Here is a 12634-nt window from a genome sequence, read left to right as displayed (position 1 = left end):
GGTACTTTACATTGGATGGTCAGAGAAGGTTTGTGTTAAGGTTCTGAGGCAGGATTGAGCCTGATTAATTTAAGGAGGGTAATTAAGTCCAGTGTGACTGGAGCAAAAAGAGAAAGGTACTCTAAAGATGAGGATTTTGATGATTTTGATATGAAGAATGATGAGAAGTCTTTGAAGTTTTTAAGCTGGAGAGTCACATGATAAGATTTGAATTCTTTACTGATTCCTTTGGTTGCGTTGTGGAGAATGGATTGGAAGAGGGCGAAACTGGACTGGGGAGTTACTAGAAAGCTATTGCTTTCTACATCTATTGTGGTCTGCATAGATAATGGTAGCTTGGGCTGGGATGAGTTGTGGAATTTGATAAAAATGAACGGATTTAAGAGATGTTTTTGGAAGGTGAAAATTGACATGAACAACTCATCACACATGCTAAGAGTTGCAGCAAACTGTAAGCCTCTTGAGACCAGGAGACATTGTTTGTTCCCTGTCCTACCACCAGGGGACATAGCACTGATAGGAGGCACTAACTAAATATTGATTGAATGAAGGTGTCATTGAGCAAATGAATGAATAAATGCAGCATAATAATTAATCACGTCCTGGCATATCAAGTGTCAAAATTAAATTATTGAATTACAGAATAAAATTACCATTAAAGGTAGATTGTCTTAAATTGTCTTAAATTTTGTTAATTTTCATCATTGAAGGTTAGTGTTTTTTTGTTTTTGTTTTTGTTTTTTGTTTGTTTGTTTGTTTTTTATCCTCTGACTATATATATGTGACTTCCTGGATTGAAAATCATTTAAACAGAAAATTAATTTCCCAATGTTGTTTTCATACATTGCCCATATATGTTGTACATTTTTGGAAAGGGATTTAGTAAAAAGCAAGATGTGAGAATAAAACAGAAACTGTCATTTCAAAAGTTTTTTGAAATGGATTTTTGATCTAGATAATTTTACATTAATACTTTAAAATCAGACTTGAAAAAAATGATGGCTTTTCTTTAACTTATGTCTAAAATGTGAATTTTAGGAGAATGGGAGACCCTGATTCAAGGAGAAAAGAGCCTTATTTTTCTTAAAACCAATGAGAAATTTGTTTTAAAAATACATAAATGTGTAAATTTTAAGAGATAATTCAAATCTCTGAAGAAAGAGGACTGTTAATTTATGTATAATAAAAGCACTTAGTCAATATTTATTCTATTTCTATAGCCCAGTGTGTAAAGATTTAAATCATAATGAGCTACTCCTAGGCAAGCAGAATAATGCAACATAGGCGTTTCCAGTGGAAATCTGCTAACCTTATACTATTGAGGAAAACCCAACATCTGCATTGAAATAAGGACATTCTTTGGACTCTTAAGAAATTACAGGCCTCATTTTTGTGGGTTGAAGTGTTTGGATAACTTGATAAGGAGATTATATAATTCCCTTATAGGGATATTTACTTAGCATTGTTTTCATTTTGTAACAATAACAAATGACAAATGTAACTTCAGAAATAGGAAACAAAATGACAGTTATATCCCTGGATGATCAAAGTTGTGAGATCAAGAAGTTATAGAAATATTCAGCTCTCTTTCTAGTTTCACTTATACTTTTAAGATTGTGCATATTTCCTACCAGATCTGCACACTCCCTGTGGTGAAAAAGGTCAGCGTCGACCCTGTGAACACTGTTCACACTCCTTCGTTAAGTTATTTAGTTAGCCAAAACTTAGATATTTTCACAAAAGTCCCAGTAAATATTGAACTCTAATCCACTTATATTACTTAAAATTCTGCATGATCACAGTTGTATATTTTTTTACATACATAAACTATCTGATGTTATTCTTTTTTAATATAGGATTATTCATACAAATATTTCCATGTTCTGGTATTATCTAAAGATTTATAATTTTGAAAAAAAGAGTATTATTCAATAAACCATAATGGCCAATCCTATTCCAAATTTATTAAAAATGAGTTTAGATTCAAACCCACTCCCCTATATGCATTATTTGTCCTACTCAAAAGTTTATCCTGGAAGAGCAATATTATCCTTTATATTACCCTTTCCCAGAAGAGAAAAATTTTTAAATGTGCCTCATTTAATGACTTTAAAATACATACAAAACATTCTTTCAAGCATTTGTTTTGAAAATTGAGTAAAAAATGTTTAACAAAAAAGGTGTTAACTTTATGTTTTAAGGAAAAATATTGAAAATGTTATCCTGGAGTGCCTCACTTTAGGATGACTCTGCTGCCGTCCTAGCTTTCCCTTTGGAGTCTGAAGGACGGGTGTAGTCTCCTTAATGTTCTGGCTAGGTCATTGTCTCATTCTGGGAGCTGTCAAGCACTCTCCTGAGCCTTGCAGGGTCCAGTAGAATAATTCCATACGTGAACTCTCATAGGCAGCATTTGCAACAGGTGGTACAAGGCATTTAAGATTGGGTAGAACGATGTCGATATTCTGTGAGTAATTTTTATATTGTCTTCCTGTTTATATTCTACATTTTGTAAGTATTGTTTAGGACTTTATTTGCTAGTAATGGGACTTTTATTTAAGGCAAAAATCTGCATCGTGCAATGTATCTTGCAGAAGCAGAGATGAATTTTAGCAGATGACATATTGCCATAAGACAAGATTGTTTAAATGAGAGAAATTTAACTTTAATCATATTTGTGCTTTGTAGTTTTGCCCCATCATTCAGTTTTTTAATTAAAGAAACTATAATGTCAGGTTTGGTTAAAATATCATTGTCAGAAAATTTGAAACTCACTGGGATCTTAGCTTTAAGACTGAGACTTTCATTTTAAAAATAAAATAGCTGAATGAAAAATAGTTTGCTTTAGTTAGGAATACGTACACAAAGTGTTTAATTATTAAATGTGAAAAAAGTTTTGAGTAGCCTTGTGTTACATTTTTTAAGCTTGACCAGAATCTAAGAAAGATGAAAATTAATTTCAAATACTGAAGCTAAAACATGTTAATGAACTAAATAAAAGTTGACACATTTCTAATTTTATCCATCTTCCCACCTTTTACCCTTAAGTATTTAAAGTATTCATAGACAAAAGCCATCCCTTATCATTTCACTCCAGTTAACAGTGCATAAACTGAAGTTTGGATATTTTCTCAAAAGATGTGTCAAAATATACATTTCAAGTGCATTAACCACTTTCCTTATGCTTCTGAAGATAAATGAATTGCCTGAACATCTCAAGATCTTGAAAGTTTATAGTGATGGAAGCATAGGTTGCAAGTGAATGTGTTGGCCTTGTAAATTCTACTCCTAGAACTGTAGCATAAGCACCTTCTTAATTAAAGAATGACTCAGTCATAAATTTATGTATACCATGACGCGTGGAAGTATCAAAAATTTCAACTTTCCATATGTCAAAAGAGGAGAAACTATTATTTTAATATAGTTGAACACTAGTTGGAAATAGTAGTCTTTTCACTATGTTTTGCCCAGACCCAGACTGGCAGAGTTAACCCAGACTGGCAGAGTTAACTCAAAGCACTTGATCCTTTGGAATACTCTTTTTCTCCCTTTTCTTTTCTCTGTCTTTCCACCCTATCCCCTTCTAAAAAAAAAAAAAAAAAAAAAAATCATGACATAGAAAACCATACTTAGTTTATGGACAAGAATTCTTAGAATAATTTATTCTTTGTTAAGCATCAGACTGAAGTTATATTGTTTTGTTATATTGAGTTTCTATATCAATATAGGGTGCTGCAAAGCTGTGTACAATAAAGGTCAAGGGTAGTGATTTGCTGACAACAATTAGGAAAAGAGAACTATAGAATGCACAGGAACATTTTCAGAAATGGGTTTTATTATATTTCATAGGCACCACTCACTTTACTTTTGGTGGGTTTTAATACTTGAATCAAAATAAAATAATACATGAGTTAAGTATTAAACCAACAGATTAAAACCCCAGGCCCCCGAGCCCCTCATTTTGGTTGTAGCTCTTGGTGTAGATGCTATGGTGTGAGGGCTGCTTTCTTTCAATGGCTGGTTGTCATTCAGGCTGGGTTGTCATGTGACTGCCTGTCTGTGCCTGCTGTACAGGTGAGCGGATGTTCTGCACAGCAAGTGTAGACAGGCAGACACATGACAACTCTGTCCAGCCAGGCCCTTGGTTCCTTCAGGTTTCCTTTGCTCATAGACAGATACAATCAGCCTGTTTTCCAGATTTGGTGATTTTGGAGAGTAAGGGGAAAGGGAGAGAAATACACAATATAATTAAACATTAAAACATTATGGAACTAAAAACAAGTTAGACTTTTGACTTTATTCAGAAAGTACATTTATACATTTGTTCCAAATGTGCTAACATGGATAATTTGCTTAACAGAAAACTCACATTAAAATTTTAAGGAAAAAAAGAGATTAAACACAAGGTTTATTCTTAAGTCCAATTCATATTATTACTGGCCCACATGTAGTCAGAGTTCAGCGTAATTGAACCAGATGTTTTTCCTCTTTGCAAAAAACTGCATATTTTAATACTGAAGTTAAAGATAAAAACTATGTTTATGCATGTTTCTTTTAGTAGATAAGTACCATAACCTTGTCCATGAAAAAGAAAATTATCATTTACATGGAAACAGCAGCCCTTTTCAAAATAATTAATGAGCCTAATTTATTTGGCAACCCAAGTTGCTGACTTTGGTATTTGATGCTTTGATAATAGGATTCTACAAGGGAATACGTTTTTACCAATTATATGTGAAACAACAGGAACCTATTTAAATGTCTCATTTTCCTTTTAAATGCAAAGTTTATAACTGTGGATGTGAAATCAAATTAAAGGCAGTTGTGAGCTTAAGTTATCCACCTCTTAATTAACTATAGGGCCATGCTGTGAATCAAAAGGGTACAAACTGGAAGGCTGTTACTCACAGTGATGCTCAGAATGTGTTTTGGATATAGTTAGTGCAATATAGTTACAAAATAGTACTTAAGAAAAGGCAGAAAAGGCAAATTCATTTCATATCCAAAAAATTAAAACCAGATCCTTTGAAAATTTTTCTTATAATTTATATGAGCTAATAGTGTTAAATATGCAGATATAAAATTTAATTCTGGTGAGTTGAGAATAATTCTATTTTAATATCAATTATCAATTCACATCTTTAGAAGTATTAAGCAAATTCCCCTCCCCTTTTAAAAACAAAAATATCCAAATAGTCAAAATTCCAGTAAGTAGGACTTCTTAAAAAACACAGCACCAAAAAAACACAGTATTGTCCAAGGATTGTATAATTAGACATTTTCTCAAAGAACTTTAAGAAAAACAAACAGTTTGTGATTTATCTTTAATTGTAAAATTCTGAGAAAATAGCAAATAGAAACTTAATAGAAAGCAAAATAGTTTTATATACTGAGAAAATTACAATTTTCTACAAATCTGGACTTTTATGCAGTGATTAGGTAAGGTAATGTTTTAACAAAAGCTAATAAGTGCCATTTTCTGTGTATTTATGTAATTTCAAGAAAATAAATTTCCGATTCTGTTTCGGCCATCACTTTCGAGTAAAGGAACTTTTTTTTTTTCTTGACAGAATCAAAAACATGAGTAAACTTGGCTGTTATTTAAATAATTACAAGGTTAGAGTATGCCAAAAACCAGTGCCTTAAAATACTATTGTGTTATTGTTGCTGCATTCAGTGCAACAGAAAGTAATTATAGAGTGATTCACTTACAAAGAGTATATTGGTGGAAATTAAAAATTACTATAATTCTTTATAACTTTTCCTCTCTCTCCCATAAATAATTTGATCCAGTTAACTCTGCTCAATTAAAGGAATGATGCATGCAACCTGAAAAAATAAAAAGAAATATTTGTGAGTTTGTATGTTATGCTTTAATATAAAACAGTTTTATTAAGGCAAGATATAAAAATTTTTTGAGCCAGAAAAACCACAACAGTTTTTCAGGGGAAAAAAAAAATCTTGCTGAAAACAATTGTTCTACTCATAAGGCTTTTGGACAATTTATGTTTCTGATAGATTTTTAAAACACACTTACAGTAAGTATGTGACATATGCACACTTCATTGTTATGTTGAACCTGCCCCTAAACTTGTTAAAAAGATGAAAGACTGAAAACCATATTGACCTTTTTTTAATCACCCAAATTATAGGTTGAATATTAGTTTATTATTACTTAAAATACTAGCTAAAACATAAAAGAGCTATTTGTATTATTATCATACCATGTAATTTTTAGTGTGGTTATTACACCTTGTTTTCTTTTTGTCTTTTATTTCTTAAGGAAAAAAATGTAAGAAAAGAATTGTCTTCTAAGTCTTCTGTAGTGAAATTAAACCAAAGCAACTCCAGGAAACTGGCTGTCACGCTAAGTCAAAAAATTCAAAATGAAGATTTAATTATTTTTCCTACTTTACTTCGTTATCTCTAACTATTAAAACTGATAAAAATTATTTGTAAGAGACCTTTGAAAATGAGTAAATATTTATTTCTACTTAATTTACAGAACATGAAAGTAAGAAGGGATTTGAAGTAAGAAAGTTTCTATCTTAACTCAGGAATTTCCTGTCTCAGGTTAAAGCCTGACCTTCTAGTTATTTTAAGCCAGGATTTCTGAGTGATGGTCTCTTAGTTATTATTTTGACGTTATTGTAATGGGTGGGCTATTCTCCTTAGAGCAGAGTAAAGTGCATTGTTTATAAAGAGCAGATCCCTTACAGAGTAAGTGAAAGCTTTGGCGTCTTTTTACCGAGCATGGATGCTTGTGGATGAGTGAATTTTTTCACATTACCAAGTTGTACTTTTTATATCTTATAACAGCTTAAGACTTCAACCAAAAAAGTGGGAAGAATTCTTTCATTAGGATTTTTATGCCTAAACTCTTTCCCACAGAGTGAAATACATGGGTGGTCTGTAGGCGAGAGGTGGGGGTAGATAGTATATTTTGGTCTTTTACAAACATAAACATATTATCTGGGCCGAAAGCCCGAATGCCAAGCAGGAAGGATATTAAGCCTATTGACTAACTACAGGAAAGTGATCAGTGTGAAACTTTGTCCTATAGTAAACAGTCTTTCTTTGATTTTGAGATCTGTGGCCTAAAAGAAAAATGAGTTTGAAAATTTAAGTCCACCGTTTTAGATTGATCCTTTTCCCGTTAAGAAATTATGGTGTTGAAGCTAAGGCTCTGAACTTCCTTTCTCTTAGATGGTGGAAAAGTCCTTTTAACCCAGTACCTAGTCCAATTTATCAATCATTCACATGCTAAAATGAAAAATAATTATGAAATTTCTATGAAGTGTAGTTTGGACAGACCCTGAAACAATTTTCTCTTCATGACCACATATAATGTTTAATTTTAATACTTACACTTATTACATCCAGGGGTAGTTTTAGTTGAAGATGCTCACTGTTGGTTAGTTTCCTCTGGAATAGATTCCATGATCCCTAAAATATTTGTATATCTCCTTATAAAGTAATATGAAAATAAAATTAAACATTTTTCTAATTTACCTGGATATAGATACGGCTATAATGTATATAAATGTGGGCGTGTGTACCAGCGCATAAACTACAATCCTGCCTTCATTCAGCAGAGCTTTATAAAATGAGCTTTTACTTTTGATCTTTAATTTAGCCCATATAATTGAAAAATAAGTACTATTCGTTTTCATTTGTTAAAACTTTGCCTCGAAAATAAGTCGCTAGAGCCACATCAAGCATGTGCAGGAACTCCTTGGTTATCCTTTTACAAAGTAATTCTTATATTTCTACTCCTGTACTTATGCCAGGGGCACCCTTATGTCCCTTCTATCTCCAGACTAAAAGTCATCCTGAGGGAGAAAATAGGTGAGGGACCCATAGGGATTCATTTCTTTGAAACAAAAAGACCGTTTAACATGAAGAAAGAAATTGAAATTAAATATACATTAAATGAAAGCAAATTTTGAAATGTAATCATTTCTAGAGTAAAAAAAAAAAAAAAACCCAGAAAATTTGAGAAAAACATTACCAAAGTACCTTGTTAGCTATTTTTCCTCTTCAGTAATTGTATCAATTAGAAAAAATATATTTCTTGAAAAAATGAGCTCCTCTAAGTTACTTTTTTTTAGTTTTCTTATGTAAAAGAAACTATATAGATTTTTAACATCTCATTTGTTCTACTAAAAATAATTAATATGGAATTCTCCAAGTCACAATAGAAAATGAAAGGATAACTTTACTATATCATCTAAGTGAAAGTAGCTAAATTTCTCCTTGCTGTTTATATTTTAACTAATAATCATGAATATATGAGAATACTTAATGTTTTCTTTATACACATTTTGGGGTGATCAGAAGGGTAATTTTTAAAGTAAGTTGTTTTGACAAAGGAAAACTTAGGGAATCTTTTATAATAAAATATTTTGCTAAAGAGAACTTGAGTCAATTTTTGAATTGTTGCAAAATGTATAACTTAGAAAAGAATTTGTTCAGGAACCACTGTAACTTTAAAGGAGGACAAAAGAGATTATGTTTATTTTTCACAAACCCTGTAGAAGAGATGTTTTCATTATATAGAATTGTTTCGGAATAGAAATTAATGGGGGTTAAGAAAATTAGGGATGAGGCAATAACATTTTTCCAGAACTTTCTTTAAGGGGCCGACCTCTAAAGTTCAGCACAGATCACATTGCAATCCAGACTTGCTCTATTATTTTCTCTATTAGGATTTCATTCAGCTTGAGGGTTTTCTTCCCTCCCACCTTCCTCCCCCTCTCCCACCCTCTTTCACCTCCAGGACAGCTGGAAACTGACCAAAGAAAACTTCTGCCTTCGTTTACAAATTCCTTTTTTATCAGTGGGTTTCTAGACAAAGTGCCTTATTTTAAATGCTCAGAGAAGTGGAAGCATTGTAAGCTATAGGCAAGAGGGCTCAGCTGAGCAGCAATTATCAACCACTCTTTGATTTAAAAAAAATGTAAAACAGATATTTACAGGGGTATCTAAAGATAGAGGTTTTTATTCCCTGATTTACTCAGTTGCTGACTCAATAAGTTGTGGGTCGGCGCTCTTCTCTGGGCAAATCCCATCTGCATTGTCTGGTAGGCAAGACTTGGCAGGTTCTTCTTTTATTGTTAGGTACTATTATTCCTGTTGTTTATATTACAGAAGGAAATCTTCAGAAAAGCACTATCCATATAGCATTTAAAAACCAGCAAGTATTCTTTACTTTGGGGAAAAATGACTTCAGTCCTGGGATGTTAAAAGTTATACATACAGCCTTCATCCATATAAGTTTTTAAATCTTTGAATTATTATTAAACAATTCAAAAGTAGCCTCATTAAACTATTCTTAAGTGTCTGGAATGAGTTTTTTCATATTTCATTTTGAAGTGGGAAAACCTTTAAGAAAACACTTGAATTATCAATCTTCAGAAATCAAAAAAAAAAAAAAAACAGTAAATCACTATATACCACACACTTTTGCTCTTTTAAAATTAAATACATCTCTACCCATCACACATGTACCTCTGTTTCCCTTGCATGTTAACACAAATCATGGGCTCCCCACCTAGGTTCCCTTGGTCACAGACCAGGTGAGCAGTCAAGAAGGCCTTACCCGCTGGTCTTCCCTTCGGCAGTCTTTTCTCAGCAGTGTCCCCGAGGGCTTCTTGGTCCCTAGTGTGCAAAACCTGTGAAGAAAAACACTGGATATGAGATTCAAAAAAGGAGCAAACAAATGTCTTCTCCTTGGAAACAGCCCATTTTGTCCCCAGCAGTCCATGGCGTTGCTCTCCCTTGCCCAGTCTAACCAATGTGCAGACTACTGTACAACGGCATTGTCCTGAACAGGTAGTCTGAACACTGGGGCGACGGAGCAGGATCTCCAGAAGCTTCCTTCTATGTACTTAAAATCCTCTCCTGGTCCTCAGGAAAAGCCTCCCTTCCTGCACCAGGGGTTGCATTCAGCTTTCCCCCCTGAATTCTGCTGCGCTGACTGAGACACACTCAAGGGCTGTGATTTCCAGTCTTGACGTGGCACATTTGCTGCAGACTGGGGAACTGGCAATGAATTTAGGACCAGGAAAAGGGGGAGGGCTGGGCTGGAGAGTCCATATATGGGATGATGTCACCCTGGGGAGGTTTGGGTATGCGCTGTGCCGCTGGAGAGACCGCTAGAATCGCCTGCTCTCAGACATGGGTCTGTGCATAAAATGGTACCAGATGTTTTAGTGTAACGTTAAGCAGTCATTTCATCTTCAGGCCAGATTTTTTTCCTCAACTGGGCAGGAAGTGGGCCCCAGTATGGAAAAGCTGTAAAAAAAAGAGTCAAGATGTACAGTTCGGCTGTGGCCAACTGAAAGTGAGTTGGTGTAGAAGTACAAATTTACTGTCTGACCCAGGCTAGAGAAGTAATTTGAAGATAGAGGGTAGATGAAATAGTAAACAGAAAGTTGAACACTGGAAGGCAGAGCTCATTTGGAAACCTTTTTGAGCTTTCCTGTGGCACTTTATTTTCTGGTATTTCACTCGTCAAAAAGGGCAGATAAGTTTCTGTCTGTCTGTCTGTCTGTCTGTCTCTCTCTCTCTCTCTCTCTCTCTCCCCCTCTCCCCCTCTCCCCCTCTCCCTCTCTCTCTCTCCCTCCCTGCCTCCTTCCCTCCCGCTCTCTCTCTCTTTCTCTCCTTCTCCTGTCTGTTGAATCTGTCAGCAGCTTGCAGGCTGCTCTAGACTTGAACAGTAATTATAGCAACTTCCTGAAAGTGAAGCCCCCATGAAAAGTCTGGAGAAATGTTCTTTGTCATGGCCTCTACATGAGTAATTAGTTCCACATGTGGCCTTCCTAGTTTCCCTCAGCTATTTTGGCTGGGTCTCTGAATGCTGTGCTATAGTTTGACCTAAAGAAACGTTAAAGTTTTTGTTTGAAGCATCCACTACGAAACAACGACTCAGGTCTTCTAACAAATCGCCTCTGGTAGATCCATGCTGTTAGGTATAGCATTGTTTTTCACTTGTAATTCCTGATTCTGTTTTGATACTTTTGTTTTGTTTTCATGGTATTCTGTGGCTTAGTTTTATCTCTGGTTAACTAAATCTGTTGAAATTTGCCAAGTACCGCTTGACCAAAGGTTATAAGATATCAGCCCACTGGCATCTACTTTTCCCTGTTGTGGCTGTTTTCAATTATATATGCTCTTGAATATTCTGAATATGTAGTTCTCTCACTTTCCCTCCATAGGATTCTGATCAAAGCTAGAGTTGCCTCAAACAAGAGCTTGATTAATTGCCCTTCTAAAGATCAAAATGCGAGAAAATTTCTAGGTAGCTTCCAAATTTAATTTGACCAACCAGACTAAGAAACTTAGCATTCTTTAAAGAAAGTACAGCCAAAGCAATTCATTTCCACTGGCCTTCTGAAATGCTTTTTAGAAGTAGAAAAATATATCTCTTTTTTATACGCTGCATTGTATATTTCAAAAAGCTTCAAGTGAGTACTGTCCTAAAGCATTTGCTTTTCATAAAATGGCCTCTTTTGAATCATTAAATTGCACACTACTGAAGAGTTCAAAAGTTATGACAAGCCCTTGTTATCTTGTGAGGAAGATTAAATAAGATAAACATGAATTATCTGGCATCTTAGGATGGAACAGAGGTTAGCACTGGGTACACCATTCATAGAAATATTTATATCATCAATAGGAGTCAGAGGAATGACTTTATATCTCTGTACTTTCGCTTCCATACTTGTGTCTTTAGGGCCTATTCAATAGTGCTTGCACAAGCCCATAAGACTCACCTCCCTTTTTTCCCTGTCACTGCTTGCATATTACTGGAAATGATCTAAGTGTGACTAAATACAATCTAATACTTGTATTATATGTGAATACCAACTCCATTCTTTTCAAAGTATCTGTGTGTTTACTCACATGAAGTCCTCATAGAGGAGCCATAAACCACTGAACCAGTAGTCAGCCAGTATTCCAGGTGTAGACCTGCTTCTGCCACAGAAAGTGAAAGCCTTTCTTCTGCCCACTTTCATTTATGTCCATAAGACATGCCTTGGAAATTTTTGTCAAGGCAAACAAAAGGTGGTTCTGATCAGACTGCACCATGATTTCACCTTAGTCTGTACATCTATATGCCCTCAAATGGTTCTACTACCTACACCAAATAGAATCTTACAATATTTCAATCAAGTGACTTAACTTTATACTAATCATTATGACTCGTGAAACATTTTAAGGAATTTTCTCCAGAGACAGCTATAGAAATTGAGTTCCCCTTAGAATATATGTCCATCTCCTTGAGTTTCCAGTTAACTGAAGTGTTTGAGGGTGCTCTTGCCTCCAAATAGTTCAACGAATATTTATTCTTGCCTACTCACCTGCTAGTCACAATACCAGCAACTGGGCATACAAAGATTAAGACCTGACTCCTGCCCTCAAAAAGCTCACACTTACATAAAAAGTTAGGAATACACATCTGTTACCAAGTGCAGTTTAAAAAGTTGGTCATTCTGCTCTGAAAAGTCCTTGGCATTGATTTGGAAATGCCTTAATAACTTTTCTTACGTCTGTAAAGTTATCACTTGAATACCCAAAATGTATTGGGCCCTAGAAAGCAAGGTTGGACTTGACAAATCCTTGACTTTGAGGA

The 12634-nt window shown here is 34.5% G+C and overlaps 1 protein-coding gene, 1 long non-coding RNA gene and 2 other non-coding genes across 10 annotated transcripts in view; 1 reads left to right on the top strand and 3 right to left on the bottom strand.

Moving 5' to 3' along the window:
* The window catches only part of DNM3 (dynamin 3), a 583300-nt gene that overhangs the window by 299364 nt on the left and 271302 nt on the right, over positions 1-12634 (top strand). The window lies entirely within an intron of this gene.
* Positions 3811-10355, bottom strand: LOC117976300 (uncharacterized). Its single transcript, XR_010112036.1, has 3 exons — positions 9599-10355; positions 7366-7443; positions 3811-5826 (listed from the first exon to the last, which is right to left on the bottom strand). It is a non-coding gene; the product is annotated as an uncharacterized LOC117976300 (long non-coding RNA).
* MIR214 (microRNA mir-214) lies at positions 4028-4137 on the bottom strand. Its single transcript, NR_106578.1, has one exon. It is a non-coding gene; the product is annotated as a microRNA mir-214 (primary transcript).
* On the bottom strand, positions 9769-9878 carry MIR199A (microRNA mir-199a). Its single transcript, NR_106575.1, has one exon. It is a non-coding gene; the product is annotated as a microRNA mir-199a (primary transcript).

Source organism: Pan paniscus, chromosome 1, assembly GCF_029289425.2.
Source record: "Pan paniscus chromosome 1, NHGRI_mPanPan1-v2.0_pri, whole genome shotgun sequence".
NCBI lineage: Eukaryota > Metazoa > Chordata > Mammalia > Primates > Hominidae > Pan > Pan paniscus.
Note: the sequence above shows the minus strand (reverse complement) of the source record. Positions and strands in the feature narration are given on the sequence as shown.